The sequence below is a fragment of the Hemitrygon akajei genome, chromosome 3, assembly GCF_048418815.1.
Source record: "Hemitrygon akajei chromosome 3, sHemAka1.3, whole genome shotgun sequence".
In the NCBI taxonomy this organism is placed as follows: domain Eukaryota; kingdom Metazoa; phylum Chordata; class Chondrichthyes; order Myliobatiformes; family Dasyatidae; genus Hemitrygon; species Hemitrygon akajei.
The window spans coordinates 155,068,479-155,082,027 of NC_133126.1; the positions used below are offsets into that span (position 1 = coordinate 155,068,479).

Here is a 13,549-nt window from a genome sequence, read left to right on the forward strand (position 1 = left end):
ACACTACAGAAGAGGAAGTGCTAAGAGTATTAATGTACATAAAGATGGATAAATCTTAAAGGCCTAAATAGGTATAACCCAAGACATTGTGAGAAGAAACTGTTGGAGGCCTGGAAGAGATGCTTGCTTCATCGTTAGCTGCAGGTGAAGTAATGGAAGACTGGAGAGTGGTTAACATGCCTTTATTTAAGAAGGACTGCAAAGATATGATTTGGCGATATGAAACGATACGAGTCAGCTGCACCTTTCCTCATTTCCTGTCACGTCCACTGTTGAACTTGAACACATGCAAGGTCATTACGCATGCAAAGTCATCAGTCGCCTAAACGCAGTGATACCCTAGCACCAGGGATCACTGGTTGGCCTTGGGTAACCGGCCGCCTCGTGCAGCCAGCAAGAAGTGACATTGTTACTGGCCTGGAGTGCAGACAGATGGGCACACCAAATGTTCATGGGGAACCCAGTGCCAAAATATTTGCAGACTACCTAATTCGGGCTCAGGGTTTCGTAAATAGCAGAGCAGTTACTTCGTTGCGATCTACTGAAAGTCATTCCTCGAGCCAAACTTTTGTTGGCCAATAGATCCTACCTACCTACGGGGGGGGGGGGCGGGCGCACACCCTGTCGCGCCCCTCACTTGGTCGGTCGCTCTCTCCAGACTACGACCACTGCGGCCCCAGTATGGGGACCTCCAGCCCTTACCTTGTCCTCTCACTGGTGTGTTGCAATGATTTTATATGTTCATACAAGGAAAATATGCGCTGTTTAATATACAAATGTTACTTAAAATGTTATGATGCTATTGACTTATAAGTGAGTTATAATTGACTTATCACTATATTCATGTGAAAATATGCGCTGTGTTTAATATTAAATGTGTTAGATGAACCCTTTTAGAAACGAAATTGAGTGTATTAACCACTTATAAGTGACTTATAGTTGACCTATCACCTATACTCCAGAGTTGATTAACACCCACACTGCGCCCCCCCCCCCCCCCCCACCGTCGGCCGGACTGCAAGAATATTGTCAATATTAAACCAGTCCACGGTGCAAAAAAGGTTGGTGACCCCTGGATTAGAATCATCCTCAATGGATTTATGCATGGGAAACTGCCTCACAAATTTGAGATTTTTTTGAAGAGGTGACCAAGGAGATTGACAAAGGCAAGTGGCAGACATTGTTTATATTGGCTTTAGCAAGATCTTTGGCAATATCCAGATGGAAGGCCGGTCCAGAAGGTTAGATCACATGGGATCCAGAGCCAGTGGGCCAAGTAGATATAATATTGAGAGCGATAGAAGTCAGAGTGGCAGTAGAGGTTTGTTTTGATTTTCAGATTGAGGCCTAGGAATAGCAGTGTGTCTCATAATTGGTGTTGTGCCCGATGTTGTTCATCTATGTTCATGATCTGGATGAGAATGTTGTTGGTATGGTTAGTGACTTTGCAAATGATACCAAAATAGGTGGTGTGGTGCACAGTGAAAGTGGTTATCCAAGACTACAACAGGATCTAGATTAACTGGGAAATCTGTCAAGTCAAATAGAAGTTAACTTGAACAAGTGTGAATTATTACATTTTTGGTAAGCTAAACCAGAGAAGAGCATGCACAATAATACTAAGGCATGTCTTGGACTGTGTTATAGAAAGCAAGTTCCCTGAATGTGGCAGTACAGGCAAACAAAATGGTGAAGAAGACTTCACTGGCCAGGGTACTGAGTACAAGAGTGGTCGGTCATGTTACAACTGTATGAGTCATTGGTGAAACTGGTACTACTGTGCAGTTCTAGTCACTATCAAAAAGAAAATGAGCCACTGAGCTGGAATGGGTTCAGAAAATTTTCACAAGGATGTTACTGAGACCAGAGGGCTCAGAGTTATAAAGAAAAACTGTATGTATTGGGGCATTTTTTTTTCCTGGTATGAAATGAAGAGGTGATCTTATACAAGATCATGAGGGTATAAATAAGGCAAATGATCTAATTTGCTTTTCCCAGGGTGGAGAGTCTAAAGCTAGTGGGCACAGATTTAAAGTGAGTGTAAAAAGATATAAAAGGACCTGAGGGGCAACAGAATGAGCTGCCAGAAGGACATGGATGTGGGTAAAGTTACCAATGTTTGGACAGAACGGTTCAGCAGAATATGGACAAACAGAGGCAGATGGGACTAGCTCTGTCAGGCGACTTGGTCGACATGAACTAACTGGGCCAAAAGGGCTTATTTATATACTATATCACTGTGGTTATAGTTTCAGTTATACCTGCCTTATTGTGCACAATTTAGGAAGCTGAATCCCAATAGGTATATCAAGGCAGTACAGCAAAACAGTATCTAACAAGATCATTATGTTAAAGAATTAGATAAAGAATTTGACATTACTTATGCTAAACCATGGATTCAGGAGGGATATCAATGCAGTTAAAAAAAAGCAGAACTGGAGAGAAACAAAACTGCATATAATAAAGCAGAAGGAAAAGATGCATCAAATGGGATAGTAGTGAGAGGGATGAAGAAAGGAGGAAGTAAACACCATTGAAAGGAAAGGTTTTCTGCTTTGTGTCCTGTGTATTCTAAGCATCTATTTCTTATGGCTCCTACAAAGCAGCAGAACCATTGCAGTCGGCCCTCCTTATCTGTGAGGGATTGGTTCTGGGACCCCTCGCAGATACCAAAAAACGCGGATGCTCAAGTCCCTTATTTAACCTGTCTCAGTGCGGTGGACATTAGGACCTGGCAGCGGAGCTCTGAATTCGCAGTGTTTCTGTTCACGAAAATAATGACAATCATGATTGAAAATAAAATGGAAATAATAAAGCAATTGGAAAGAGGTGAAACACCATTGGTCACTGGAAAAGCGTTAGGCTACGTTGATCAATGATCAGAACAATTTTAAAGGATATAGTGAGAAAGGCCCTGCCCCGATGAAAGCTACAATTATTAATAAGCAACGCAGTCGTTTAATTATTGGGTTTTGGGGTTTTGATCCTCCACATCAACCAGGCACAGATGGAGAGCGCGCTCAGAAGCCATCTTTCACTGGATCGAACTCGGGAACTTCCCGAGCACGGTGCTGAAACACACGTTAAGTGTTTTATATGCATAGAAAGGTAAAATATATACTATATACTAAGACAAACATTTGACTAACTGACGCCAAATACAGGATGTACCTGTTCCGACTTACTTAGTAAGAGAACTTCTGATTTTTTTTCGATCCCGATCCACGGTAACCTACGCACATCCTCCTGTATACTTTAAATCATCTCTAGATTACTTATAATACCTAACACAATGTAAATTCTATGTAAAATAGTTGTTATACTGCATTGTTTAGGGAATAATGACAAGAAAAAAAAGTCTGTACATGCTCGAACAACAAGTGCTGGAAGAGCACTTCCAGGTTTTCTCGATTCGCGGTTGGTTGAATTTGCGCATGCTGAACTTGCGGAAAAGGAGGGCCGACTGTACTACTCAGTGCTTCAAATGCTAATAGCCAGAATGGTTCCTTCTGTATGTTGAACAAGAAATTTCTCCCAAGAATTCTACACAAGTGATAACTCGGTACGGATAAAGTGATCCAGTGCACCAATTTCATAGCTTAGAGGTAGCAGAGTCAGCTCTCATGCTTTCTTCTCACAATGAACATCATCGTGAAGGCACTTGAAAATGGCCCTAGATACATTGCAACTCTTCACTTTAAGCAGATATTAAATGAGCAGAGGCTCCTTTCACACTGTTATACTCATCAGGAACTCTACAGTATTAAGCAGTTTGTAAACAGCAACAGCCTGCATGGTGCATCATGGGGAAGTTATCAAACAAAATCTGACGAATCCACAGGGGATGGCAACAGATTACCTACAATGTATTCAGAATTAAACTATATTGAAGTCAAAAAGAAAGGTGAATGAGTTAAGACAAGAGAGAATGCGGACTGCGTGTACAAAGTACATTTAGTATTGAAGTATGTATACCATACACAACTTTGAGAATAATCTTCTTGCAGGCAACCACAAAGACATACAGAACCCACTAAAAAAAAACACACTACAGGCTGTCAAACACCCAATCTGTGAAAAAAACATTATGCAAACAATATAAAAAAAATAAACAAATAACACACAGAACATGAACCTCAAAGTACCCAAAAGCAAGTCCACAGCCACAGAGCCAGTTCAGCACTGAAACGAGAAAGTTTATCAGAGTAGTAAGATGAACACCAGTTTGTCCTTCACTCTTGGCCTTGATCTATTTGATCTGGCTCAGCACTTAAATCAGCTAAACTTTGGTTTGTTTTCTGCTCTCGGACCAGGGTCACCCCGCTTCGACCCAGACCCATCCACTGCAGCAATGGTTGCACAACCATACCCACATTCTCAAGAGTCCAATTTGCTGAATCCTTCAGGATGCCACAAAAACGCCACCAGGTCACAAAGATGGATCAAAAGTACAACTCCCAAAGGAAAATTTCAGGCTGCAGATTGTAGTGTTGGTAGTCCAGAAAAGGTATAATATAATAGTTAGTAGTTTGGTTTGCTGACTGCAAAATGTCACCGTGTCTTGCCAGTGCCATCTTGCTAAGGTTAAGAACTGAAGCATGCTACCAATGCTACAGCTCTTAAAAGAAATGCATAAGTAGTCAAAGCAAGAAAGGAAAGATCATAGATGGTAATGGAGCTTAGAGGACGAGATAGAAAATTATAACATTTTAATTGTGATTTACAGTAGAGCTGCTGCCTCACACTCCACAATTCTAGATTGCAACTGATCTCTTGGGCTCCCTGCAAGAAGTTTGCATATTTTCAGTTTCTTCTGCATCCCATAATAATGCGGACTATTAACTTAATCACTTGTGTCTAGGTGAATGGTAGAATCTGCATGGAGCTGATTAAAATTTGGGGAGAATAATATCGATGCCTGATGCTCAGCATGGACTAGAAGGGATAAAGGGCCTGTTTCTATGGTATGTGGCACTATGATTCTAGATCAGCAAACCCAAGACAATGGGTGTATATGACAGGTTCACAATGAGAACAAGAATTTACAGAAGGGGAGGCCGGCCAAAGGTGGGAAATTTGCCCATAGGACCTGTGTCAGTTTAATCTGTGGCAGGCATGGTAGGCCTACTCAAATGAATAGTGAGAAACAGTTGTCAGAAGAACTGCAAGAAAGTTCTTTTTATTTGAAAGTGGTTAAGAATTTTGACTTTTTAATCATCAATGGTTTTTGTTTTTAATTGCACATTTTAAACTACTTCCTAAGTGCTCTGGAATATTTGTAGAATACAGATATTCACAAACATCCAACTTGAACAGCAAGTCTGACAGCCCTAGTGCCTAGGAGATTTACCAGCTGTCAAGGCCTTCCTGGAAGCACAGCCTGTTGTCTGCAATGGGAAAGGCCTTGTCTGCAGCACATTGCACTCAGTCTGGATTAAGTGTAAACCAGCCTCCCAAAGGAAGATGATGCTCTGAGGACAAAGGATAGCGACTAACAAGCTCAGGGGGCTCAGTGGTTACTACAATATCTCAACCAATATGCTCATGTGAACAAAAACATGTTTCAAAATCATTCATTGTACATACATAACTCAGATTTTCTCAGAAGTGACTTGAACTACATTTAATTTCACCTAGTCCTGATTTGCTTGCAAGTTTTGTCTGGATCTTGACACCCTCATTATTGTTATGACCTGCAATACCAAGTTTACGTTAGGTTCTGCATCTATTTTAATGTAAATTAGGGACAAGAGAACCACTTCCACCCATAAAATGAAATTGCCCAAAAGATGGGCATCTGTGAATGTATCAGAATAAATATCTACTTCAAATTTAGTTCTAGACCAGCATCAAGCCCTCAAAAATCTCTACCATGCTCTGAATCTGGAGACCAACATACTCAGAAATCTCTGTGTGAACACAAACAGAAAAGCAAGCATTGCTAATAAAAATCACCCCTTCCTATGGGGGGGGGGCTCAAGCTATTCGTTCACATCCATATATACAACATACGACAGTATATGCAATAAAGAAGTGACTTCTTGAGGCGTACCTTGAGAAATCTGCTGCTAATAGCGTAATTTACAGCCAAGTTGTTGATGAAGCATTATTCCACCTTGTTCTCATTCTCACATAAAATGGAACACTCATCAAAATTCCATGAGTGGAGCCTACCACCCAAAATTCAAAACTGTCAAAAAATAGAGAAGGCCACTGGGACACCACCAACCAATTGAATGCAACTGCAGATGACAGACACACAACTTATTTCTAGACCTGGCTTAAAGGGAAGAGTGTTCAAAATAATTTTTGTAAAAGGGAAACAAGTGCAACTTCAAAAGCCGACCATTGGTTTAACCAGAACAGCATTTTTACGAATGCATCTAATGACCACTGGATTTGTCACAATCCTATAATCAGCAGTAAACAGTGCTACAATGGCCTGAATAGAAGTTCCATTGATGGCTCCTTTGCATCACACCACTCAGGTCAGGCTAGCTACAGAAGCAGAGTGAAGTAACTTACTGTACAGAAAACCCATAGAATGGGCCCATAAACATTACACTGCAGGTAACTATTCGAACTGTTTAAATCTAGGTAGGACTGTGCTTGGATAATGGAAAAATCAATTTTATGAAGGACGAATAAAATTTGCCAAGCTATCAATTCTCCCTAATATTCACATCTGATTCTATGGCAGTACATGTGCTGTACTAGTGGAAGACGTAATGTAGTAAACACATTAAACTCTTTCAACTTGCCTGGACAATTCACAAAAGGAAAATAAATCCACAATCATCAAAAGTGCAGAAGCTATATTTTAGAATTTAAGTACAGAACAGTATAACACCAAACTAAAGATGGGATTTTGGTAATTCACTAATTAATAACTGAATATTCTGTCTGTAAAATTATGGAATAGCAATAAAGTAAATTCATCATATTAAATTACAGTATCAATTTAACCTAGATTCCCCTTAGGTATTGATGCCTTTTACATTCCTTAGTTTGTGGTAAAGATAGTATTACATAGAAGATCCAACACTTAACATTCACTCACATGCATGACTTTTGTCTGGTCAGAAACAATATCCTCCATTTATAACTCTAATTCATCAATGCACATACGTTAAATATAAATTAAAACTATTTGGCAACACAATTAATTCATGGCACACTTTCTTTGCAAACCAGATCTTAATCAATTGAGCTCAACAGAAAGATAAGTGTACTTTGTTCAAAACGCAAAATGATAATCTTATAGTTTTACAAGACAGCAATATGCAGAGTATGCAAAATGAATTTGAGTATTGTTGGTGGTTCTCTTGATTTCCTAAGTATGTATGCATCGCCAATATAACTAAATTTGAAACATATCAACATCAGAAGCATTTGAAACAACTTTTTCATGAAGTATGATCAGCAGATCCTTTACTAGCCAGAGGATTAACAGAATTTGAAGAGATGTGGGATGCATACAGTGCAGGCCTTACAAAACTACTTCAGAATCAAGGAACAGTATGTTCGTTCACTGATATTAACTGCACGCTGATCATTTTAAGTGCAGACAAGGCATCCCTCCACCTCCACCGTCGCTATTATCAGTTCACAACTGCATGTGAGTTTCAGGATTTTTTTGGCCAAGCGCTTCCCCTCCCCCATAGCACGAGTCTGGGCCCGACCCGCGCTTCTCCCAAACCTTGTCCGGATCCCCCGCGCGGAGAGCTCCCAGGCCACAGTCATCACCCACCCCAAGCTCAAGGCCGCCCGCTTTCACCCAGGAGAGCCGGTCTCACTCGTGGGGGTCGGCCACGCAGCACCGAGGCCCGCAAGACCGATTATTGGGGGTGGGGGGCGGGGAAGGAGTCACTGAACTCCCCTCCCCCCCCCCCCCCCAGCGCCGGGCCTAGTGAAACAGGCTCCGTCCTTCCGCGGATCCTCACACATTTCCAGCAGCTTGCCTTCAGGGTAAAGTCGGCACCCGAGCGCCGGCCTCACTCACCGTGGAGCGCAGACAGCGGGCCTGGGCCTGGGTCTGGATCTGGTCCTCCTGGTGGCTTCGGCGGTCTCTTGTTACTCCTTCCCTTCCCCCTCTCGGGGCCGGGGCTCCTCGGGCTTTCACAGACGGTAATTGTGGAAATGTCTGGGCATCCGCACTGGCGGTCAGTGATATAAATGTCCCGGCTGGAGCGGACGATTTAAACGGTGGGTTTTTATTTCTTTCTCGGCTTGTTGGGTGAGTGCAGGATTTGCCGAAGCAGAATGTTAGGCTGAACACAGCCAAATGTTCGCTGCCATCCAACGTCTGCCAGCCGCTGTGACCCGGCCCGCGCAAATGGCTCACTCACCGCAACAGCACTCTATTGTATGAGAAAGGGAGGAGGCCGACGGGGAAAGAACACCACTCTCACTTTGTGCTGCCTCCTAAACAGTCAGCAGCAGATTACTACAATTACGAAATGCAGATCTTTGCTTCAGGAAAAAAGTGGTGCAAATGGAAATAATTTCCATCGCATACAGTATTGGAGAGGCTGGTAGAAAATGCTTATTTGAAAGAGGAACTTCTCTCCTTGCAGTTGCAATCTGCTAAAATTTTGGAAGCCGGTGGAAAAGGGTTACTTAAGTATTCGCTTTAAGTAAAGAGAGAGCTTCCTTCCAAAAAAGAGGAAATCCTTCAATTACAGTTTTATTATCAATAGAGCTTATTATCAAAAGTAACTACAAGTTTACAAAAAAAATCCGTGATATCTGATACATTTCATGATGTTAATAAAATTGGGGTTTTCATTTCCACGGCACAATAAATACCATATAATCTATCAATCTCACCCAAATTTAGTGTAGTTTAGGCTCTTGACTCATGTAACAGTAATTATTCTTAAACAAGCCCTTGGAATGTTTACTTCCACAGCAGTTTTCTGTGTTTGAGGAAGCTGATGAAGGTAAAGTGAGAACTACAGACACTTCCAAATCAAAACACAAGATGGTGGAGAAACTCAGTGGTTCGGACAGCATAGAGAAATGGGCAATCTAATATTTCTGGTCAGGACCCTTCATCCTCCAAGTTCACACAAAGGGTCTGTCAATTTTGACTGTCAGCTGCCCACTTCCCTCCTTAGATGCTGCCTGACCTGCTAAGCAATGTTCCATCTAAGGTGTGCGCACGTACACATCTTTTGTTACTAGTGCACAAGGGAATTTAAACTGTCATCCTTATCTCGTTGGCATGTTAAGTACATTTCACAATCAGATACAATCACATTTCTGGTTTCTAATGCAGACAGTGTTGACAACATGGAGTTTGTGATGATATGTCTGCAGATATTAGAAATGGCTTACGTATTTATACTGTTTTTATTGAAAAAATTGACTGTTGAATTTCAAAGAAACAGAAGGTGTGAAGCACAGAGAACTGCTAGTTCCTTTAAAGCAGAATGGCTTAATCAATCAGTAGAAACTGCTGATGGCCGGGAATGTGCAGCTATGAAAAACACTTACCGGTATGTATGATACAGAAACTAGCTTTACCTGCATGTATTGTTGCGATGCAAAAGTTGCTGGAGAATTTGCAAGTGGGAAGAAGTGGAGTGATATTTGGAAACTTGACTTTTTAAAGCATCGTTTAGCAAGCAAATCACCTATGGATGGTGTGCAAAAGCTCCGGCAAGAAAATCCTTCATTACCTACTCCGTTTGTTTTCTGAGTGCAGATGAACAAGAGCGGAAACGATTAAACTCAGAGGAGGTCAAAATTATTATTGACAGTGTTGTTTGTGGTTAAAATGAACATCTCTATATATAAAATTCAGTGCACACAGTGTGTTGTCACTGGGCAAAAAGTTGAACAGTACAACAGTTTTGCGCAAACTTTTAATTACAATTTAGAGGGAACATTGCTGCTGAGTTCCTCTAGCATTTAAGTGTTTATTCAGATTCCATCATCTTTCTTCTCCAGTGGGGAGAGGAGCTGCCTAGTTTATGAAGTGTGGTCTTTTTGTTGACTTACATGTGCTCCCAATGTAATTCTCAATGACACCTTAAATACTTTGCCTCATGGGTAAAGATTCCCTGAAGTCAGAGGAGATGTTGCATCTCTTTGAAAAGGCTTTGAGTTCATCCTTTAATTCTTCTCCTCTATGTTCCTGCTAATCTCTTCCACTGCAATGACTATGCCAGTGCAGGTTCAGTCCTCAAATTGTGTGAGGTTTGTTGCTTTTAACTGGAGTACAGTTTATTATATTTTCCTTGGAATGATTTGAATGATCACTGATACATGTGCAATTAAACTTCATTTAAAATGCAATTAAAATACAAAATGCAAAATCGCCTTAAAGGCAAACCTCAAGGAAAAATGATAACAACATTCTTCTCTCAATTAACAACGATACACGGGTCATACTTTTATAACCACACAGTTTCTGTTAACATGTTCATAAATACTGATGTAACACTATATGCACAAAAATACTACTCCTATCTCTTTATCCTTCCTTAAATATCATTTAGCTTTTATTCAGCAAACACAAGGAAATCTGCAGATGCTGAAAATTCAAGCAACAACACACACAAAATGCTGGTAGAACACAGCAGGCCAGGCAGCATCGATCGGGAGAAGCGCTGTCGACGTTTCGGGCCAAGACCCTTCGTCCTGAAACGGGTCTCGGCCCGAAATGTCGACAGCGCTTCTCCCGATCGATGCTGCCTGGCCTGCTGTGTTCTACCAGCATTTTGTGTGTGTTGTAGCTTTTATTCACCCACCTTTTGCACCATGATTAACAGAGTTGTACGATAGTTTGATTTTTGCTGGGATGTGATAGTGGGTCTTACAACTGGTAAAAGTAAATAGCTAGAATCCCCATTTTGACTACTTCTCAATATGTAGTTGTGTGTTTGGAGATCGGTGAAGCCAAGATCTGGCATGCCTTTAATGCCCCCCAAAGTGGAAGTGTCTATGGATATTCACAGTGCTCACACAAGAATAATAATTGTAGGGGAAGACACCAGACAATGACTGTTAGTTGTAGAACCATTTGTCATGAATCACCACAAAGGGGGAATAAAATGGAAATAAAAGTGAGCCCTGTTTAGAGTACACATGGAGGACTGAGTTGTTATGGGAACCACAGCTTCAGAAAAATATTTTTTCAAGGAAGTTCACTACTCGCTAAATTACGAGGATACATCACATAAACTCTGCTTCAGAATTTAGGTTAAGGGGTACTATTTATGAAAGCAATGAAAAGGTGTAATTTTGTTAGATGTGTAAAAAATACTTTTGCTGGTGAAGGTGACCAGGATGTAGCTGAAAAATTAGGACCATGTTCTTCATGAATAAAATTAAGAAACTTTTCTATGCAGAGTGGTAGAAGTTTAGATGTTTTTTCTACAGACTTGTGTAGGGTTCATTAGTTTTATTTCTGAGGATAATATATCTTTGAACCAAAGGTACTGAGGAATGTATGGAAAATATACTGCGTATGTAGTTCATCATAAGGAATGCTCCACAACACATCTGCTTAAGTAAAATAGTAGCACATAACGGTATGTTTCCAGAGCTGGACTAAGAAAGGCCATTGGAAAAATATTTTAACTTGTGCAATAAAGTTTGATGAAGTCATTGTTTCTGAGTGCCAGCAATGCCCTTAAAATTAAGCCTGTCAGAAACTATTGGAAAAAAGGAAGTTCATATTTCAACAGGTACATTTAATGTCAGAGAAATATCTACAATATACATCCTGAAATTCTTTTTCTTCACAAACATCCACAAAAACAGAGGAGTGCTGCCAAAGAATGAATGACAGTTAAGTGTTATAACCCCAACCCCCCCCCCCCAGCTCCTCCCTCCCATGCACAAGCAGGCAGCAAGGCCAACAACCACACACCCCCCACCAGCTAAAAGCAGCAGCACCCTAATGTCACTGAAGTTGCTAGTAATCCACTTGTAGCTTTTATTCAAGGTCAGAATCGTAGGCCACAGCAGCTTCTACTTTGCCATGGCCTACAAAATCCAGGCTATATCTGTCCCCACAAAATAGTTCAGTCTTCTCCAACCAGAAGCCCTGGATGAACCATGAGATTCACGATCTGCTGAGGGCCTGATCAGTAGCATTCAGGTCTGATCTGACAACCAAATCAAGTACAAGAGGTGAAGGTACATAAACACAAGGGATTCTGCAGATGCTATAGATCCAGAGCAAAGTACACAAAATGCTGGAGGAACTCAGCAAGTCAGGTAGCATAATGTGGAAATAAACACCAATCTACATTTCAGGCCGAAGCCAGTCTTCAGGAAAGGAAAGGAAGGGGGAAGATACCAGAATGAAACAATTGGGGGGGGGGGGGTGTTGGAGAAGGATAGCTGGAAGGGGAATGCAGAAGCAAGGTGGGTGGGAAAGGTGATGGGCTGGAGATGAAGGAACTGAGAGAGAGGAGAGTGGACATTATTTATCAGAAGGAAAAAATTGATATTCATGCCATCAGTTTGGAAGCTACCTAGACAGAATTTAAGGTGTTGCTCCTCCACACTGTGGAGCATGAACCAATCTGTTGGGAGGCTGCATGGAGAGCACTGGGTACAATAGATGACCCGAGCAGATTTGCAGGTGAAGTGTTACCTCACCTGGAAGGACTGTTTGGGGCCCTGAATGGAGATGAGGGAGGAGGTGAATAGGAAAGTGTAGCACCTTGGCTGATTGTAAGGATAAGTGCTGGGTGGGAGATTAGTGGGAATGAATGGACAAGGGAATCACGGAAGGAGCAATCTCCGCAGAAAGTGGGGAGAGAGAGGGGGAGGTGCTCCCCAACTCTTCCTCCTCTATATAACCTTTGGGTATGCGGGTGAGGACAGCATCAATGCACCAATGGTAGATGAAAGGAAACCCCATTCTTTGAAGGAGGAGGACATCTCTGAGGCTAAGCACAGCTTCTCTAATGTCCTGGTAAGGAAACCCTCATTCTGGGAACAGATATGGCAGAGACAAAGGAACTGAGAAAACAGAATACCACTTTTGCAGGAGACAGAGTGGTAAGTGGTATAGTCAAGATAGCTGTGGGAATCGGTAGGTTTATAAAAGATGTTAGTCGACAGTTTTTCTCCAGAGATGGAAACAGAGAGATCAAGAAAGGGGAGACAGGTGCTCGACAACAGGTCAACAGCAAATACTATTCCATTAGCTCTTCACTAAACCCTGGAATATCTGGTCAGTGAAGGTGCAAACAGTATGATGCTCTTCATTGACTACAGTTCAGTATTCAATACTATCATCCCTCAAAACTAACCAATAAGCTTCAAGACCTAGGTCTCAATATCTCCTTGTGCAACTGGATCCTAATTTCCTTACTTGCAGACCCCAGTCAGTTTGGATTGGCAACAAAATCTCCTCCGCAATCTTTATCAGCACATATTGCACCACAAGGCTGTTTACTTAGCACCTTGCTCTACTTGCTTTATACTTAGGATTGAGGCTAAGCACAGCTTCAATGCCATATTTAAATTTGCTGACAACACCACTTTTATTGGCCAAAGCAAGTGTGGTGACAAATCAACATGT

General features: G+C 41.5%; 1 protein-coding gene across 2 annotated transcripts in view; it reads right to left on the reverse strand.

Moving 5' to 3' along the window:
* The window catches only part of tbl1xr1a (TBL1X/Y related 1a), a 148,123-nt gene extending 139,767 nt beyond the window's left edge, over window positions 1-8,356 (reverse strand). For both annotated transcript variants that reach the window (XM_073041111.1, XM_073041112.1), the window contains exon 1: window positions 8,003-8,356. The gene's annotated coding sequence lies outside the window, so the exon portion shown is untranslated. The remainder of the gene's footprint in view (window positions 1-8,002) is intronic.
* Between the last annotated feature and the right edge of the window lie 5,193 nt (window positions 8,357-13,549).